Genomic DNA, 20,463 nt, shown 5'->3' with positions numbered 1-20,463 from the left:
GAGATTAACTAAATCTCAAACGGTAACAGCCATTCTGAGGAGAGAGAGGACATAGGGACCATTTCACCTCTGACAGTTCATGAGAGGGACATGTGCTCATTTTGGAAGTGGGTAAGAAGAAAACAGCTAAAATGGTAACAAATTCTCAAAGGCCAGAGGGGCTGACAGAACAGTACAGACACCCAGGGATCCCCCAGACACAAAGGGATATACACTCATTCAGAAGCTCTTTTTCCTTTTTAAGGCATTTCCTGGCAGCTCAGCAGAAAGATTAAGGTTAGGGCAGGAAGCCAGAGAGAGCACACTGGTATCACAAAGGCACAAAACCAGTTCTGCTTCCCCACTCCATTGTCTAATACAATACCTTTTAGGACAGAAAACCCTCGTACTCTTGAGGGCCCTGGACAAGATGCACAGTATCTGGGAGAGGGGTAGAAGCAAAGTCCTCAGGGTCCAGGGGAGGGATGGTCACTCTCTGGGGCCCAGAATCTCACACTGACACAAAGCAGTGATCTGCTCCCACTCGGGAAAGAGCAGGACATGTGTCCCCACCAAAGAACTCCAGACTCAAGTAAGAGTTTGAACATCATGAGAGGAATGGGGAGGAATACAGAAAAAGCTACACGGCTAAGACCCAGCTGCACAGAACATTGTAAGCTTAACACTGGAAAAAAGTATCCTTGAACCTTCCCATCCCCACCAGGAATATGGCACCAAGTAACAAGCCAGCAGTCTACCCCTGGGGAAGGGACAAGATGGGACAAGAGGCTTCCTACCTAAGCAGTGTATTAAAAATCAGAAACATCACTTTGCCGACAAAGGACTGTATAGTCAAAGCTACAGTTTTTCCGGTAGTCATGTATGACTGTGAGAGTTGGACAATAAAGAAGGCTGAAAAATGATGCTTTTTTGAACTGTGGTGTGGGAGACTCTTGAGAGTCCCTTGGACTGCAAGGAGATCAAACCAGTCTATCCTAAAGAAAGTCAACCCTGACTATTCACTGGAAGGACTGATGCTAAAGCTGAGGCTTTGACCACCTGATGAGAAGAGCCGACTCATTGGAAAAGACCCTGATGCTAGGAAAGATAGAAAGCAGGAGAAGTGGACAACAGAGGACAAGACGGTTGGATGGCATCACTGACTCAATGGACACGAGTTTGAGCAAGCTTCAGGAGATGGTAAAGGACAGGGAAGCCTGGCATGCTGCAGTCCATGGGGGTGCAAAGAGTTGGACATGACTGAGCGATTGAATGACAACAACTGCTTTGCAAGCATTAGAAGGGCAGAGAACAAATGCTGAGAAAAATTCTCTGGCCCTCTAGGCCCACACGAAGCACAAGGAAGCAACAGTACTACTGCTGGAATTGGAAGTCTTAAAAAAAAAAAAAAATCCTTCATTGTAAGTGGTTAGATGAACAAACAAAACAAGAAAAATCATTTGATAATCTCAGCAGATACAGAGGAAGCATTTGATGAAATGAAAAATTCAGTTGTTATTTATAATCCCAGCAAAATCAGAATTAAAATAAATTTCTTAACCTGGTGTATGATATTTACAAAAGACATTATAATAAGGATCATTCTTAATAGTAAAATGGTGAAAGTTTTCCCTTTGATTTGAGAATAACAAAGTTTTTTCTTTCCATTTTCATTCAGCATTATTCTAAACATTCTATCCAATTCAATAAGATGTGAAAAAAGTATAAAACTTGACAACTATTAAATACTGTTATCTTTGACCACAGCATAATTCTTTATGTAGAAAATCTAAAAGAATCTGTTAAAAAAATATTGGAATTAATAAGTGAGTTTACTATTTGTTGTATGCAAGGTCAGTGCAAAAATTACATTTCTTTATATAGAAAGCAAAAAGAAAATTAAGTTTTTAAAAATATGTAATACATAATAATATTAAGCTGCATAAAACTTCTAGGAACAAATTAACCACAATGAGTAAGACTTCTATGCAGAGAGCCAGAAAATATGATTGAGGAAAACCAAAAAGATCTAAATAAATAAAGCATGTACTTTATATATATATATTTATAGATTAAAGGAGTCAAGTCATATTGTAATCATGCTGAATCTTCAGGAATTCATTTAATAATAGATTGAATACAATCCCAACCAAAACCCTAACTTTTTGGTCATATTTTATATAATAATTCTAAAATTCATATGAAATATGGCAAAGTCAAGATTCCTTGAATAAAAATATGATGTGAGGATATTTTTAACTGATATGTAAAATTATATGTTTCATGTGTACCATATTGTATTTAGACTTCTGTACACACTGTACACACAACAGTGTGTTCACCACATAAAACTTTTAGTTCCATAAGTTACCATACTCCTGAGCCCCTTTACACATATCACCTTTCCCTAAATCCTCCCTTCCCCTGTGGTAGCCACTACTCTATTCTCTATATCTATGTGTTTGGTTTTGATTTGGTTTGTTCATGTATTCATTTTTCTTATATTCCACATATATTTCAACAACATCAATGAACCTTTAGGGTTTCATGCCAAGTAAGTCAGCCAGGGAATGTGTTTTAATAGATAACAGGAATAATTAAAAAGTAGTCATAGTTAAAATACTGTCATAAGTAGTAAGATGAGACTAATAGAGCAATTAAAAAGAATAATTTCCTCAAAACACAGATATGTGGATATTTAATCTATGATATTGGCAATGAAGAGTAGTAGGCAAAGGAGAGAATTTTCAGTATGATTCTATAACAACTAGATATCTGTTTGGAAGGAAAATAGGATTTCACTTCTACCTTAAACCATTCATGAAAATCAACTGAACTGGAAAAATATAAATGTAAAGAGGTAAAAATATAATCAATATTAAAATTTAAACCTTTTCCTCATCAGAAACTCCATTAAGAAATTGAAAAAGCAAGTCACAGAGAAGGAAAAGTTATTTAATTTATACAGTGTTCTTAATTCAAATATAACTAATTTCTGCATAATAACTATTTTTTAAAAAATGAAACCAGTAGAAAAATAAGCAAAAACATCTGGACAGACAATTTATAAGCAATTATAACCATATGGCAATTAAACCATATAGCATGACTGCTTTTTTCAACAAGGAAATGTAAACTATACTTTCATCAGAATGGCTAAAATTAAAAGGACTGATTAAATCAAGTATTGGTAACAATGAAACAGAATTCTCATATACTACTGAGTGGAATATAGCTAGTATAACTACTTTGGAAAACGCAATATCTACTAAAATTAAAAATTTGGGGAGGGTTGTGGGAGGGGGGTTCGGGATGGGGAACACATGTACACCAATCCACGTGATGGATTCATGTTGATGTATGCAAAACCAATACAATATTGTAAAGTAATTAGCCTCCAATTAAAATAAATTTAAATTTTAAAAAATTCGCATAAAATATAATAGCAATTTCACTGGAGAATATATATCCAATATAAATGCATGTAAATATGCAGCAATAAACATTTAAAAAAATGTGCACAGCAACATTATTCATAATTTCCCAAACCTAGAAACAGCTCAAATGTGCATCAACAGCACATTCTGAATATTTTTATATTCTGGTATTTTTATACAATGGAATACCAATACCATGTAGCAATGAGAACTGATGAACCACAAAAAATATTAATAAAACTTAGAAATACATGTTCAGGAAAGGAAAGCAAACACAAAAGACTACATATTGTATGTAGGTACTTAAATCATGCTAAACTAAAATTCTGTATTTAGAGACCATAATGAAAGGTTGGCTTCACTGGTGGCTCAGTGGTAAAGAATCCACCTGCCAATGAAAGAAACATGGATTTGATCCCTGGGTTGGGAAGATCACTGGAGAAGGAAGTGGCAACTCCCTCCAGTAGTCTTGGCTGGAGAATCCCATAGACAGAGGAGTCTGGCAAGCTACAGTCCGTGGAGTTGCAAAAGAGGTGGGCGTGACTTAGTGACTGAACAACAATAACAACAAGGAAAGGTTAAGACTATCATGCAAAGCAAGGAAATAATTACTGCAAAAGTTATCTGTCAGGCAACTGATGGAAAACAGGTTAATGTTCAGGAGCAGAAAAAGCAGTTTCTGGAATGCAGAAAATGTCTTATCTCTTGATCTGCATGATGGAAGCATGGGTCTTTGCTTATAAAAGCTATTGTTTTGTATGCTTAATATATAAAAATTCACAGCAAAAAAATTTTTAAGTAGCAATAATTCTGTAATTAAAGTTTAATGAATTAAAAATATACAATTGAGCCTTGATCAACATGGGTTTGAACTGTATATAAATCACAGACTTTTTAAAATAAATATAGTACTTGTATTTTCATTTCATAGATTTTTAAATTAACTAAGTATGGAAAACAGTTTGTATTCCATCAGAAATCATAGTATATAAAATGAAAAGAACCAGTGTTTGTGTCCTGATTGTTAATCCAAACTGTTTAAAGTTCCTGCCTTTGGTTGAATCATTTATCAAGTCCTTTATTTTTACGGCAGATTTGCAACTCCATGGGAATGGACACATCTAACTTCCCTCTCATGATGTTCAAGGGTCAACTGTATATGAGATAAAGTTCAATGAATATAACTAACATCTACTGAGAATTTACTCTGGTAGGAGCCACTGTAAGTACCTTATCTTAGTTAATCTTTACATATTCCGAAGGCATTAGTGTCACATTTCAGGGGTGCAAAGACTGAGGCAGAGAGCGCTTCTGTAGTTTACACAAGTCACACAGTGCAAGGCCTCATTTTAAGATCTGAACCAATGCATTAATATGGTTCTGGAGGCCATATGCTCTTAAGTAGTGCATTATGCCACTTCTCCAATATAGAAAAAGAGAGATACTCCCTATGCTGGGTGTTAGTTTTTTCTCTTGTCAAAATTATTGTTTAGTATGATTGGTAAACTAAGTCTGAAATACTGATCTGATGGGCTCAAGATACTAAATCTTTAATTCAGCACTTCATCCTTGTTTCATTTTAAGCTCTGTTAAGGAAGGAAGACAAATCACATTAAGATGACATATTTACTATTCTAATTTATAATTGAAAAATATCATAAATTACACTGTTCTGTTGCCCAGCATAGAAGTGAAAATGTACATAAGATTCATCACTCACCATAGGGAAATTCTTCCCCAAAAGGTCAGAATATTTTTCTCCCTACCAAAGACTTAACTAAACAAAAGGTAAACTCTAAAAAAAAAATCTCTTTCTTTGACTGTTGGTAATGTCACTTTCCAATTCAGTCAATCTGGAAATCTTGGTTATTTTTTAGAGGAATGATGTAGAGTGGTTAACTGCAGATCCTCTGGAGTTTGACTGGGTAGGCACAAGTGCCAGCCTTGCTATTTTCCAGTTATCTGACCTGGGACAATTTACTTAGATTCTGCCTTAGTTTCTATTGGGCAAATGGGGAAGACTGTCTATCATTCATGGCTGTTTGAAGTTTAAGTTATATAATAAATACAAGTCATTCAAAACAGAGCCTGCCTACGTACGTGCTCAGTTGCTGTAGTCATGGCTGATTTTTTTCAACTCTATGGACTGTAGCTCACTAGTCTCCTCTGTCCATGGGATTTCCCAGGCAAGAATATTGGATTGGGTTGCCATTTCCTTCTCCAGGGGATGGTCCCGACTCAGGGATTAAACCACGTCTCCTGCATTGGCAGGTGGATTTTTTTTACCGAGTCACTGGGGAAGCCCAAAACAGAGACTAGTACACAGCAAATGCTATACAAGTGTTAATTCCTATTATTACTTCCTGACCCTATGTCCTTTAAAACCTCACCCACGTCTATTCCTTTCTCTCCATTCCCACTGCTACAACCTTGGTCTCACCCTCATCTCATTCTTCTTATAGTGCTACATATTTCTGCAAATTGTTCTTCCTGACTACAACTGGAATCCATTGTGAAGAGAACACTAGACTAATATTCAAATAAGAAACTTTAATTCACATGAAATATTCTCTTATGAAATATTATGAAATATTCTCTTTGTTTTGTCAATTGCCTACTAATTAGACTCAACTTTCTAATTCTGATGATCAGTATTTCCTACCGATGCACTTCAGCCTCTTTTTCCAGTGGTATCTGTTTTCAGTTCAAGACAAAAAAATTATTCCATTGTCAAACTAATTAATTAGCCATCCAATGAATGTCAAGCATGCATTTTCACACCCAATCCTGGATATACTACTGCCTTGACTTCTCTGTTAGTATTTTCTACCTGCATAAATATCTATAACAATCTCCAAGGGTGAAATCTTGAACCAGTGCAGTTTAGAATTGTATCTCCTTTCTTAAATCTCCTCTAATGCTTCATTTTAAATATATACATATATATGTTTATATAGCCTTTCTGATTATTCCTCAAAATATTTGAAGTGACTTTATTAATTTGACTAAATTAGACTATTTTGATGACATTGTATCTTAATACCACATCCTTTGCTTTCTTTATGCCTGGGTATATCTTATTTCCTCAAATTACAAACAGAATTTTCTTCAAAGTCATTTTTTGTCTCTTCCTGAAGCCATGAAATTAAAAGATGCTTGCTCCTTGGAAGAAAAGCTATAACAAACATAGACAGCATATTAAAAAGCAGAGACATTACTTTGCCAACAAAGGTCCGTCTAGTCAAGGCTATGGTTTTTCCATTAGTCGTCTATGGATGTGAAAGTTGGACCATAAAGAAAACTGAGCACCAAAGAATTGATGCTTTTGAACTGTGGTGTTCCAAAAGACTCTTGAGAGTCCTTTGGACTGCAAGGAGATCAAACGAGTCAATCCAAAAGGAAATCAGTCCTAAATATTCATTGGAAGGACTGATACTAAAACTCCAATGCTTTGGTCACTTGATGCGAAGAACTGACTCATTTGAAAAACTCTGATGCTGGGAAAGATTGAAGGCAGGAGGAGAAGGGGATGACAAAGGATGAGATGGTTGGATGGCATCATCAACTCAATGGACATGAGTCTGAGCAAGCTCCAGAAGTTGGTGATGCACAGGGAAGTCTGGAGTCCATGGGGTCGCAAACAGTCAGATACGACTGAATGATTAAACTGATACTGAACAAGCACCTACTCTTGTAACCAACACAGTGCCTCTCATATTATAGTAGCATGTGACAAGTATTTATTGAATTAAATGAAATAAAAATACTAAATGTGAACACTAGCTTTGTCTTTCAGAGACCAATTCTGGAAAACAAAAGTAGACATATTCTCTAAATCCTTTGGTCAAAACCAAGATGAGTATGAGAACAACCAAAGACCTGACTCACGCATTTTTGGAGTAAAAATATTTTGTATACTAAGAAGTTTGAAAATACCCCTCAGGTAAAATACTGCTAATGGTTCAGTTCAAGAGGTGATGTGTAAAGGCACTGGGATTGGTAGGTGACTACCATGGCAAAAGATGAAGACCACTAATGAGTGAAAGGGAAAGAGTCAGTGTGGCTGGTGTGTTGTAACGGATGTGCTTGAGCTCAAACACATCTGGAAATGATGAATAGGGAGGAGGATTAAGTCAAGATGGACTCTCCAATATGAACCTCTCTACATTGTATGAGATGAGTGCAATTGTGCAGTAGTTTGAGCATTCTTTGGCATTGCCTTTCTTTGGAATTGGAATGAAAACTGACTTTTCAAGTCCTGTGGCCACTGCTGAGTTTTCCAAATTTGCTGGCATATTGAGTGCAGCACTTTCACAGCATCATCTTTCAGGATTTGGAACAGCTCAACTGGAATTCCATCACCTCCACTAGCTTTGTTCATAGTGATGCTTTCTAAGGCCCACTTGACTTCACTTTCCAAGATGTCTGGCTCTAGGTGAGTGATCACACCATCGTGATTATCTGGGTCATGAAGATCTTTTTTGTACAGTTCTTCTGTGTATTCTTGCCAACTCTTAATATCTTCTGCTTCTGTTAGGTCCCTACCATTTCTGTCCTCTATCGAGCCCATCTTTGCATGAAATGTTCCCTTGGTATCTCTAATTTTCTTAAAGAGATCTCTAGTCTTTCCCATTCTGTTCTTTCCCTCTATTTCTTTGCAATGATCACTGAAGAAGGTTTTCTTATCTCTTCTTGCTATTCTTTGGGACTCTGCATTCAGATGCTTATATCTTTCCTTTTCTCCCTTGCTTTTGGCCTCTCTTCTTTTCACAGCTATTTGTAAGGCCTCCCCAGACAGCCATTTTGCTTTTTTGCATTTCTTTTCCATGGGGATGGTCTTGATCCCTGTCTCCTGTACAATGTCATGAACCTCATTCCATAGTTCATCAGGCACTCTATCTATCAGATCTAGGCCCTTAAGTCTATTTCTCACTTCCACTGTATAATCATAAGGGATTTGATTTAGGTCATACCTGAATGGTCTAGTGGTTTTCCCTATTTTCTTCAATTTGACTCTGAATTTTGTAATAAGGAGTTCATGATCTGAGCCACAGTAAGCTCCTGGTCTTGTTTTTGTTGACTGTATAGAGCTTCTCCATCTTTGGCTGGAAAGAATATAATCACTCTGATTTCGGTGTTGACCATCTGGTGATGTCCATGTGTAGAGTCTTCTCTTGTGTTGTTGGAAGAGGGTGTTTGCTATGACGAGTGCATTTTCTTGGCAAAACTCTATTCGTCTTTGCCCTGCTTCATTCTGCATTCCAAGGCCAAATTTGCCTGTTACTCCAGGTGTTTCTTGACTTCCTACTTTTGCATTCCAGTCCTCTATAATGAAAAGGGCATCTTTTTTGGGTGTTAGTTCTAAAAGGTCTTGTAGGTCTTCATAGAACCATTCAACTTCAGCTTCTTCAGCATTACTGGTTGGGGCATAGACTTGTATTACTGTGATATTGACTGGTTTGCCTTGGAAACAAACAGAGATCATTCTGTCATTTTTGAGATTGCATCCAAGTACTGAATTTCAGACTCTTGTTGACCATGATGGCTACTCCATTTCTTCTGAGGGATTCCTGCCCGCAGTAGTAGATATATTGGTCATCTGAGTTAAATTCACCCATTCCAGTCCATTTTAGTTCACTGATTCCTAGAATGTCATCATTCACTCTTGCCATCTCTTGTTTGACCACTTCCAATTTGCTTTGATTCATGGATCTGACATGAATCAAGGCAAATTCATGTCATGGGCAGTGCCCCGGGAAAGCCACCCCACACCCAAGGCCAGGGGTGGTGGCCGGGAGGTTAACCCCACTCCTGAGGCCAGGGGCAGCGGCCAGGAGGAACAACCCCATGTCCAAGGAGAGGTGACTGCACGGGCGCAGGAGGGCTTTGAGGAGCTATCCCGCATTGAAGGTCAGGAAGCCCAGCAGTGAGGAGATACCCTTCGTCCAAGGTAAGAAGCAGCAGCTGTGCTTTGCTGGAGCAGCTGTGAAGAGATACCCCACGCCCAAGGTAAGACAAACCCAAGTCAGATGGTAGGTGTTGCAAGAGGACATCAGAGGGCAGACACAGTGAAACCATAATCACAGAAAACTAGTCAATCTAATCACACTAGGACCACAGCTTGGTCTAACTCAATGAAACTAAGCCATGCCCGTGGGGCAACCCAAGACGGGCAGGTCATGGTGGAGAGGTCTGACAGAATGTGGTCCACTGGAGAAGGGAATGGCAAACCACTTCAGTATTTTTGCCTTGAGAACCCCATGAACAGTATGAAAAGGCAAAATGATAGGATACTGAAAGAGGAACTCCCCAGGTCAGTAGGTGCCCAACACGCTACTGGAGATCAGTGGAGAAATAACTCCAGAAAGAATGAAGGGATGGAGCCAAAGCAAAAACAATACTCAGAAGTAAGATTAACAGAAGCATAAAATAGGTATACGGCCTTAGGGAAGAAACTTTTTTTTCCCCCAAGATTTCTTTACTCATTCAGCATTTTTTCAAGGCAGCTTTGTGTTGCTGAGTGGTCCTATCAACATTTAGTATACGGCAATTGTTATTTGTTTAGTTGAAATTCAATCATCAACTACTTATTTACTAAAGAATTAATATCTATGATCTGAATTTGAAGAGTAAGGTTTTTATGCAAATAAAGAGAGACCAGTCACTGAATTTTAGTGCTTAATATTGGATTAAGAGGATAAAGAAAAAAAGCTATAGCATTAGATGAATCTCTTTAAAAAAAACCAGAAGATTCAAATAGACATTTTTTCAAAGAAGACATACAAATGGTAAAGAAACACATGAATAGATGCTCAACATCACTAATCATCAAGAAAATACTAGTCAAAACAACGATGAGGTATCATCTCACACATATCAGAATGGCTACTATCAAAAAGACAAGACATAATAAATGCTGGCAAGAATTTGGAAAAAAGGAAACCCATGTACACTGTTTCTGAAAATGTAGATTCATGCAGCCACTGTGGAAAATAACATGCAAGATTATAAAAAAAATTACAAATAGTAATACCACATGCTCCAGCAATTCCATTTCAGGCTATTTATCAGAAGAAAATGAAACTGCTAACTTGAAAAGATATATGCAGCTCCACAATCACTGCAGCTTTATTTACAATGGTCAAGATATGAAAACAAGACAAGTGTCCACTGATGAGTGAATGGCTAGAGAAGATGTGGAGCATATATGATGCATGTGTGTATATGTATATGTACCTGCCATGTATGTGGAATACTATTTGGCCATGAAAAAGAATGAAATATTGCCATATGTAACAGCATAAACAGATCTAGAGGGTATTATGCTAAGTGAAATAAGTCAGGCAGAGAAAGATAAATACCATATCATCTCATTTACATGTGGAATTTAAAAACAAACAACCCAAGTTCATAGATACTGAGAACAGATTGGTGATTGCCAGAAGAGAAGGTGAGGGGTGGCAGAAACAGGTGATAGGGATCAAAAGTATAAACATCCAGCTCTAAAATTAAAAAGTCATGGGAATGTGATGTATAGCATGGTGACTATAATTAATAAAATTATAGCATATTTGAAAGTTGCTAAGAGAGTAAATCTTAAAAGTCCTCATCACAGGAAAAAAAAAATTATAAGGATATATAGCTATAGATGTTAACTAAACTTACTGTGGTGATCATTTTGCAATATATACAAATATCAAATCATATTGTATACCTGAAACAGATAAAATGTTTATGCCAATTATGCTTCAATAAAACAAATTAGATCAGGGCTACTCTGGTGGATCAGTGGTAAAGAATCCATCTGCCAATGCAGGAGACATGGGTTCAATATCTGGCCCAGGAAGATCCTACATGTCACAGGGCTACAACTACTGACCCTGTGCTCTAGGGCCCAGGAGCTACAACTACTGAGCCTGTGTGTCACAACTACTGAAGTCTGTGCATCTTAGAGTCCCCACTCTGCAGCATGAGAAGCCACTGCAGTGAGAAGTCTGTGCACTGCAACTAAAGAGTAGCCCCTGCTAGCCACAACTAGGGAAAAGCCCTTGCTTTTTGTTGACCCAGCACAGCCAAAATATGAATAAATAAATAAATTTATATTAAAAAATTAGATCAACCTCAAGCTTTGCTCCCATAAATGACAGATTTAAATTTTCTGTGGTGCATTTCCCTTGTATGAAGAATGGAGGTAATAACATACCTACCTCATTATATTATTGCTTAGATTAACTGAGATATTGAATGTAAGGTACATGGGATAGAATCGATACTTAATATGGATTTTTTTTCTTGCCTATAGCTCTTCAGTTTCCATGAATTGTTTAACAAAACATTGGATGAGATTTTTCCCAATTATTTGACAATTGTTTTAACAATTTTCTTTATTTTATATCTATAAGTTTGCCTGGCCTCCTTCAAAACAAGCATTTAAGATTCCATAAACAGAAAACTCCCCACCTCATATTCAAAGAGCACACAAACACGCTTTGGGCCTAGCTTTGTAACCATCACAGAATAGGACATACATTCTGTTTGACTGAATAGTTTGCTTCTTCACTAAAAGTTCAAAGGAGGAAAAGTAGCTACTAAGAGCATCTTAATTTGTGTATGAAGAAGGCTAAAGTTTAGTTTCCTTCTGAGCATGTCAACTGACAGTATTTTCTGAGTAACTTTGTTGTATATTTTATATGACGTAATCATGAAGTTAAGACGCTTATTAACATAAGCATCTTGAATTAACTTGAACTGAAATATCCAAATGAATCAGTCCCAATGTAATAACCATGTACATTTATTGACCATTAACTATGCAGTTGGAACTGTGCTATAGTTTACATGTATAAACTCACCACAAATTAGGTAGTTCCTAATTTTTACCCATTTTAAAGATACATTAAGTAATTTAAGTCACACAGCTGAAACACTGAATAAGTGATAAACCCAGAATTTAAACCCAGGTTGTCTGAATCCAGAGTCAAAATTCTTAAAACACTACACCATGCCACTTTTTTGAAAAAGTCATTATACTGCAAAACAACATATATATATCAATGTTGCCATTATTGTCTCTCCATTTTTTGGAAATTTTATTTTGAATTGTACGCCAGATTATCCCAGTTCATCAAACAAGGAATTTGAGCTCACAGAGTCTAGGACTCTATGATCTTATGGTTCCTTTCAACTCTAAAATAATAATATAAGAGCACCCGTGTTTTTTTTTTTCAGTATATGAAATAGGACTTTCAGAGAGCTTCAGAAGTCTAATTCTGAACACTGTTCATCAAAGAATAATTTAGATGACGTATAAACTTCCTTTCAGAATCAAGTTATTTTCATTTATTTCCTACTAGTTAAAGCAATCTAAGTCAGGAATTGGAAGCATTATTGGAAATGGAAGTAATGACGTGACAGACAACACAGAAAAAAAAATCTGTAACACTTCTGTGATATTGCTTACACAGAACAAAAATCCAAAGAAATAGTTAGAAAATATTTGTATTCTTAAATATTCAGACTATTAACTAAAATTAATTTTACTTTTTCTAAGTTATTGGAGAAGGTAATATTTTTTGAAAAGCCTGTGTTTTCATCAAAGCCAACGACTTCACTTTGAATAGATACTGAGCGGGTATTAAAACATCTTGGATCTCAATTTTCTCATGTATAAAATGGGAATAAGAATAGTGATCTCTAAATATTTGGGGGAAAATTAAGACAAAATACATAAACTGCCTGATACATAGCAAATCTTAATCCTCAGAAAATTGAAATATTTAACTCAATATTCCTCTTTAAAATTTCCATAGCAACACTGGCTAATAACACTAATTTTTTTTCTACATGCTTCTCAACTTATGATTAAAAGGAAAAAGACTCACTTAAATAATAAGTGATAAAAATTATGTACCTGTTATGTACATAGAACAAAAGTAAAATCAGTCATCAGAAATCATGAAATTATGCAACTTAATTGAGACTAGCAAATAGCTCAAATTTTTCTCTTTTACATACATTTTTCCTCAGTATTCACAAATATCAAGAACTGTAAATAGAAATGTATTCTTTTATGGCTATGTGCCAAATTTATTCAGCATGACTGCAATTGAGTGGAAAAATAAAAATACATATTACTTACTGTATGTGGCACTTGGCAATTTCAGAATGATTTGCAAACATTCATCCTCAGAATACTCCTACAAAATGCATCTGTGAAAGAAAGAAATACAGAAGAGTAAGCAATTTGCCAAGGTCACAGAAACACTAATCCAGACCGACACTCATTCAGACATCACATATTTTAACATACTGAAATAAGGTTTTGCAAAATATAGATTATACATCTAGCATATTATAGTGGGCTGATGAAGAGAAATGTTCCCAACTATATGCAAATCTTCTACACATCAGTCAAGGAGGACACTCTTGAGATGAGACTGCACGTGGACTTTCAAAATCCATGTAAGAAACACAGGCCCCCAGAATGAAGCAGAATAAAGTAAGAGCAATTCAAAAATATGAGGTATTTGTAAGTGAATTTAGTTGGAGTTTCTAGGTGGTTGTTACATAAGTCAAGTTTTGAAAATATATTTCTGTCTAATAAATGAAGATCCCTGAGTCAGAGGAGAATTTTGCTTGATTTATTCAGAGAATAAACTGATTCACTTAGTATATGTGCTTCAATTCTAATTGAAAACTATGTACTGAGAAAAGCTCAGACATGCCACTTGCACACCTCACAAAAATAAACAAACATTTATTTCTTTTTTTTTCCAGAGGGCCAATTATAAGGAGAAAGTTATTTAACCAGATTTCATTAATTAACATGTTTGTTTAAAGGAAAGATGTATGGGAAAGCACAGTAATTTCGAAGTACAAAATATTTCAAAACATAAGTGAATTTTATGCTTCTGGGTATGCTGTTTTATAAAAGAACTGTTCAAATGAAATAAAACAAAACACAACTTAATGATAATTAAAGTAACCCTTCAAAGTACAATGTGTTGTTTCCAACAGTTCAAACACACTATCGACAATACAAATAAAAATTAAGTAGCAAGCGTCTTTAGAGAGACATTAGTTCTCAGCAGATAGTAGAATTTTTGCCCAGAGATTTGGCTCTTTGTAGGACGAAGCAGAAATACCAGCTTAGCAAATCAACAGTTCAACAAGCAGAACAGGCATTATGAGTAGAACATCTAATTAATCGATCTTCTAGTGTGTGAAAGAGAAGAGGATGGCACTGGCCTCTGCCTTGCACAGGAATGAATGATTGTACTAATGCTCAACAGAGAGCTTCTCAAATAAGATGAAACTAGAGTTACTGAGTTCATAGGTAAAAGTCAAAAATATATCAAGAAATTTTATGAAACCCTGTATTTTTATAAATTTCATTTTTCTAAGTTTAAAACTCAAGAGTTTAAATAGAAGAGACTGATACAAACTCACATTCACACATTGTTTCAATAGAATAACAAAGTTATAACAACTGGCAGATTTGTGTATTCCTTCATGCTGTAGCAGAGTCATCCTCCTCATTCAGTTCAGTCACTCAGTCATGTCCGACTCTTTGTGACCCCATGAATCGCAGCACGCCAGGCCTCCCTGTCCATCACCAACTCCCGGAGTTCACTCAGACTCACGTCCATCGAGTCCATGATGCCATCCAGCCATCTCATCCTCGGTTGTCCCCTTCTCCTCCTGCCCCCAATCCCTCCCAGCATCAGAGTCTTTTCCAATGAGTCAACTCTTCACATGAGGTGGCCAAAGTACTGGAGCTTCAGCTTCAGCATTATTCCTTCCAAAGAAATCCCTGGGTTGACCTCCTTCAGAATGGACTGGTTGGATCTCCTTGCAGTGCAAGGGACTCTCAAGAGTCTTCTCCAACACCACAGTTCAACCCATCAATTCTTCGGTGCTCAGCCTTCTTCACAGTCCAACTCTCACATCCATACGTGACCACGGGAAAAACCATAGCCTTGACTAGACGGACCTTTGTTGGCAAAGTAATGTCTCTGCTTTTAAATATACTATCTAGGTTGGTCATAACTTTTCTTCCAAGGAGTCAGCGTCTTTTAATTTCATGGCTGCAGTCACCATCTGCAGTGATTTTGGAGCCCAAAAAAATAAAGTCTGACACTGTTTCCACTGTTTCCCCGTCTATTTCCCATGAAGTGATGGGATCAGATGCCATGATCTTCGTTTTCTGAATGTTGAGCTTTAAGCCAACTTTTTCACTCTCCTCTTTCACTTTCATCAAGAGGCTTTTTAGCTCCTCTTCACTTTCTGCCATAAGGGTGGTGTCATCTGCATATCTGAGGTTATTCATATTTCTCCCGGCAATCTTGATTCCAGCTTGTGTTTCTTCCAGTCCAGCGTTTCTGATGATGTACTCTGCATAGAAGTTAAACAAGCAAGGTGACAATATACAGCCTTGACGTACTCCTTTTCCTATTTGGAACCAGTTTGTTGTTCCCTGTCCAGTTCTAACTGTTGCTTCCTGACCTGCATACAGATTTCTCAAGAGGCAGGTTAGGTGGTCTGGTATTCCCATCTCTTTCAGAATTTTCCACAGTTGATTGTGATCCACATAGTCAAAGGCTTTGGCATAGTCAATAAAGCAGAAATAGATGTTTTTCTGGAACTCTCTTGCTTTTTCCATGATCCAGCTGATGTTCGCAATTTGATCTCTGGTTCCTCTGCCTTTTCTAAAACCAGCTTGAACATTAGGGAGTTCACAGTTCGCGTATTGCTGAAGCCTGGCTTGGAGAATTTTGAGCATTACTTTACTAGCATGTGAGATGAGTGCAATTGTGCGGTAGTTTGAGCATTCTTTGGCATTGCCTTTCTTCGGGATTGGAATGAAAACTGATCTTTTCCAGATTCATCCTCCTAGGCAAGGGAATTCAAACTAACCTCAATCCCATGACTTGCCCAATTTGACACACCTAAGAAGCAGTGATTCTGAGTGTAGAGACAGCCATTTCCAACCTCAGTTTCTTCTCACTACAACACCTACTAGTCCCTATACCTCATACAAAGCAGAAGCTGCAAACTGGGGCATAACAACCAAAACTGGTGTAAGGCAATTTTTAAAAAAATTCTACACCATGATTTTAAAATATTAAAAAATGTTCAAAAGCAAGCAATTTCTCATAAAAGTCCTAATTTCTATCTTTTTTTTTTTTTTGAAAGAGCAAATATATCTTAAGTCTGGGTTCACAGCTTCCAGAGAGAAGAAAAATGATTGCTGCTCTCACATGAGACATGCCTCCTGCACTCATCTAATTCCTAATTTGCAAACTCTCTTCTACTCTGCAATTTTCAAGCAACAGAATGTTTTGCTCCTGATCCAAATCTCCCTTACCTACCAACTATGATCAGACCTCCTTGCAGTGAAACTCAAAGAATGATATTATTCCAAGAGCTTATTTTATTAGTTAAGTGACTGCTTCTAACTACATTTCACGATACTGTCATAATCAAATGTTATTGATTAGATACCTTATTTCTACCTACATATACATTTTTAAAAGTCAGGGGCTTGAATTTCCAGGTATTTAAATACATAGTTGATAATTTTTAAATCTAAAGGAGAATTTTTTAAAATACAATTGGCTGGTACATAATCATAAGTTTCAATCATCTCAAATCATAATTTTTTTGTTTATAGTGGACATATTTTTCAGAGAGACAACTCCTGGGTTAAGTGGTGTGCTATTCAATAAAATAATTATAATAATAAAGAAAAAGCCTTCAATTTAAGTAATCTAGGTTAAGAGAACAATGACTACTAAAGGTAAAGCAATGCAGCCCACAAAGTCTGGTTGCATCATGGCATATGGCAAATAACTTAAAATACCAATATGTTTTGTGGAATGCTTAAAAAATATGGGCCTGGAATTTGAGGTAGTTGTGGTAATAATAGCCACCTAAATCTGAAACTTTCCACACATACTGTAAAATATACAGCCAACAAAAACAAATAAAAACACACAAATTCTAGGCCTTCAGCATAACTAGAAGTTGGAGGACAATAAAAATGTCAGATTACCAGTAAATAGAAAACTAAACACCAATTTCTAACAGAAGTATCTTTCAAGCTGTATTACAGTGATCTAAAGGGTCTAGAAACTGAGGGAGAGAAGAAAAGAAAACAAAGATCCTAAGAGTGACATAAAATTCACCAGCTGAAAGTCCACTGAAACTCTGATAGTGTTGAAAAACTATCCTGACATATTAGAACACAAAGATAGGGAGAATATTTTAAAAGAGACAGAATTCAAGGTGATGCCTTTTTTTTGTTGTTTTTCCTCAGAGGGGAGTAAGGCATTTTAAAACGGTGGGGCTGGGATTTTCCTGGCGGTCCAGTCACTAATACACCATGCTTCCATTGCAGGCGGCATGCATTTGATCACTGGTGAGGGAACTAAAATCCCACATGCCATGTGCAGAGCAGCCAAAAAATAGAAAAAAATAAATGATAGGGCTATTTTAAAAGGACCCTGGCCTCAGCTTAAAGAAATTCTCACAAGTCAAATCTGGGAAGTTGGAAAATCAGAATAAATAATTATCATAAAGAATTAAACTTCATTACAGAATATAAATTATAAATAAAATAAATGAATAAAGTATATAAGGAAGAATTGGAAAACTCTTTCCTTGCACAGAATACACCTTAGAGTTAGAAAATCAACATTAAACACATATTATTAATATTGTTATAATTAATTAATTAAGTCAGGAAAATATCTCTGGATTAGCACTTGTAGGTGAAAGTGTATTGACAAACAGGATATTTCCATAGTCTTAAAGTATCTTCCCCAAAATCACTTATTAATTACAATAGAGAAAACAGTAACCTTCAATGGAGAAACAAGACCACCTTAAATAAATGATCAAGGAAAAATCATCAAAATGGAACAAACCCACAAAACAAGTCTCCAAGTATGATGCACTTGAGAAGGACACAACATCATTTCTGTGGTATGTCTGCCAAAAATGTGCAAACTGAATCAGTCATTAGGAAATATCCGGCAAATGCAAACTGATGAAAGTCTAAAAATATCTGACCTGAACTTGTCAAAGCCATTAAAAACTGAAGTTTAAAAAAGACATAACAACCAAATACACGTGTGATCCTAGAGGTACTGTGAGTTACTAATACATGATAGCATTTTGTTAAAATGACATTCTTAATGGTTAAAATTGTACTACAGTTATATGGGAAAATGTACTTATTCTTAGGAAATACACACTAAAGTACTTCAAGTAAAGAAGCATGCAAAGCAGGCACTCTGGGCCAACCCAGAGAGACAGGGTGGAGAGGGAGGTGGGTGGGGGTCAGGATAGGGAGGAGACATGTATACCTGTATCTGATTCATATTGCTTTATGGCAAAAAACATTACAATAGTGTAAAGTAATTATCCTCCAATTAAAATAAATCAATTTAAAAAATAAATGAATAAAAATAAAAAAGAAGCATGATGTCTACAACTTATTTCCAAAAGATTCAGGGCAACATTATCTATATGTACACATACATATGCATATATAATTATGCAATTATAGAATGCATATACAGGTGTATATATATATATAAATGTGTATATATATATATATATATATAAACATATATGGAGAAAGAAAGAACAGGCAGAAATAATAAAGCACAGGGGTAAAATGTAAATAATAAATCTGGATAGAGAGTAATCAGGGTTCTTAAATATAATAATTACAAATTCTCTGTATGTTTGAAGCTATACCAAAATTGTAAATTAGAGAAAATAGGTAGGAATAAATAAATGTCTTGCTTTCATTGAGATATTTTGGAATCACAGAAAAATAGCCAAAGAGATAATCAGTGAAGTGTTTCAAATCAAGAAAAACATTAAGAAGTTAAAAAACAAATCAGCATCATTGTTCAATGCTCTTGGACAACTAAAATAACAAAACTCCATATATATGAGATGAGATGGTTGGATGGTATCACCAATGCAATGGACATGAGTTTTAGCAAGCTCTGGGAGTTGGTGATGGACAGGGAAGCCTGACGTGCAGTCCATGGGGTTGCAAAGAGTTGGACATGACTGAGCGCCTGAACTGAAGTGAACTGATATATATATATAGTATATAATATACAGTCTTCTCTATTTTATATATGTGTGTGTGTAATTTATACATTAATATGCATATATTTAAATCAAAGATATTATATTTTAATAACATATTTAAATAAGCATATTAAAGCCATAAAATAAAAGAGAATGGAAGTAAATATGGAATCTAGCTTTGGACTTTTAAATAAACCATACAATTAATACTATAGTCCCTGAATACAGCAATGCAAAGTTAAATAATGAAGTGACATTCATAAATAAAATTTATCAGCAGTTAAAAAAGAAAAGATTATCAAACAGTCCTTAAAGGTCATCAGTGGCTTTTTTCCTTATATAGCTATTTTTCCTTAATCAGAATTATCAACTTCCATTTTTCAAATTCCAAAAAAAAGGAAACATAAATAAAAATCTCCCTTAATTCTTAAAACAACATATTTAATTTCAAACAATATATTTACTATTTTTATTTCCAAACCATTATTTAAAGAATTATGCAATATAAATTATTTCATAATTAGGTTATTTTTTCCTTCATTTCTTCAATATTATGTTTATCATTACAATGCAAAATAATTTTACTGATTGGCATCCCATACATGCCATCATTTAAAGATCTGTAACTTGTTATCAAACATCAGCTACCAAAAAATAAAAACCACTGTAAAGTTCCTTCTGAATATATTTTCTGCCACAGCAAGATTGTTTCCTCAGGATAAAATATCCAGAAGGAAACTCCTGTATCAAATAGCATGAGGTTTTTAAAATTTGCTAAACTGTATTATTAACACAGATGTACACAATTTTCATATTTGTGTTCATATTTGTGCAACCCCACAACCAGTTTATATTTTTACAGTCACTGCATCCATTTGCAGCCATGACATAGTGTTTGCTGCCTGATTTGGCCCTAGGTCTTCATATTGTCATG

General features: G+C 35.7%; 1 protein-coding gene across 5 annotated transcripts in view; it reads right to left on the bottom strand.

Annotated features, from left to right (window-relative positions):
- The window catches only part of GALNT13 (polypeptide N-acetylgalactosaminyltransferase 13), a 645,011-nt gene that overhangs the window by 598,751 nt on the left and 25,797 nt on the right, over positions 1-20,463 (bottom strand). For all 5 annotated transcript variants that reach the window (XM_040229104.1, XM_040229105.1, XM_040229106.1 and 2 more), the window contains exon 2: positions 13,555-13,625. The gene's annotated coding sequence lies outside the window, so the exon portion shown is untranslated. The remainder of the gene's footprint in view (positions 1-13,554; positions 13,626-20,463) is intronic.

This window comes from Oryx dammah, unplaced genomic scaffold (genome assembly GCF_014754425.2).
Source record: "Oryx dammah isolate SB20612 unplaced genomic scaffold, SCBI_Odam_1.1 HiC_scaffold_27, whole genome shotgun sequence".
NCBI lineage: Eukaryota > Metazoa > Chordata > Mammalia > Artiodactyla > Bovidae > Oryx > Oryx dammah.
The sequence above is the reverse complement of the archived record's forward strand: the minus strand, read 5'-3'. Positions and strand labels throughout refer to the sequence as shown.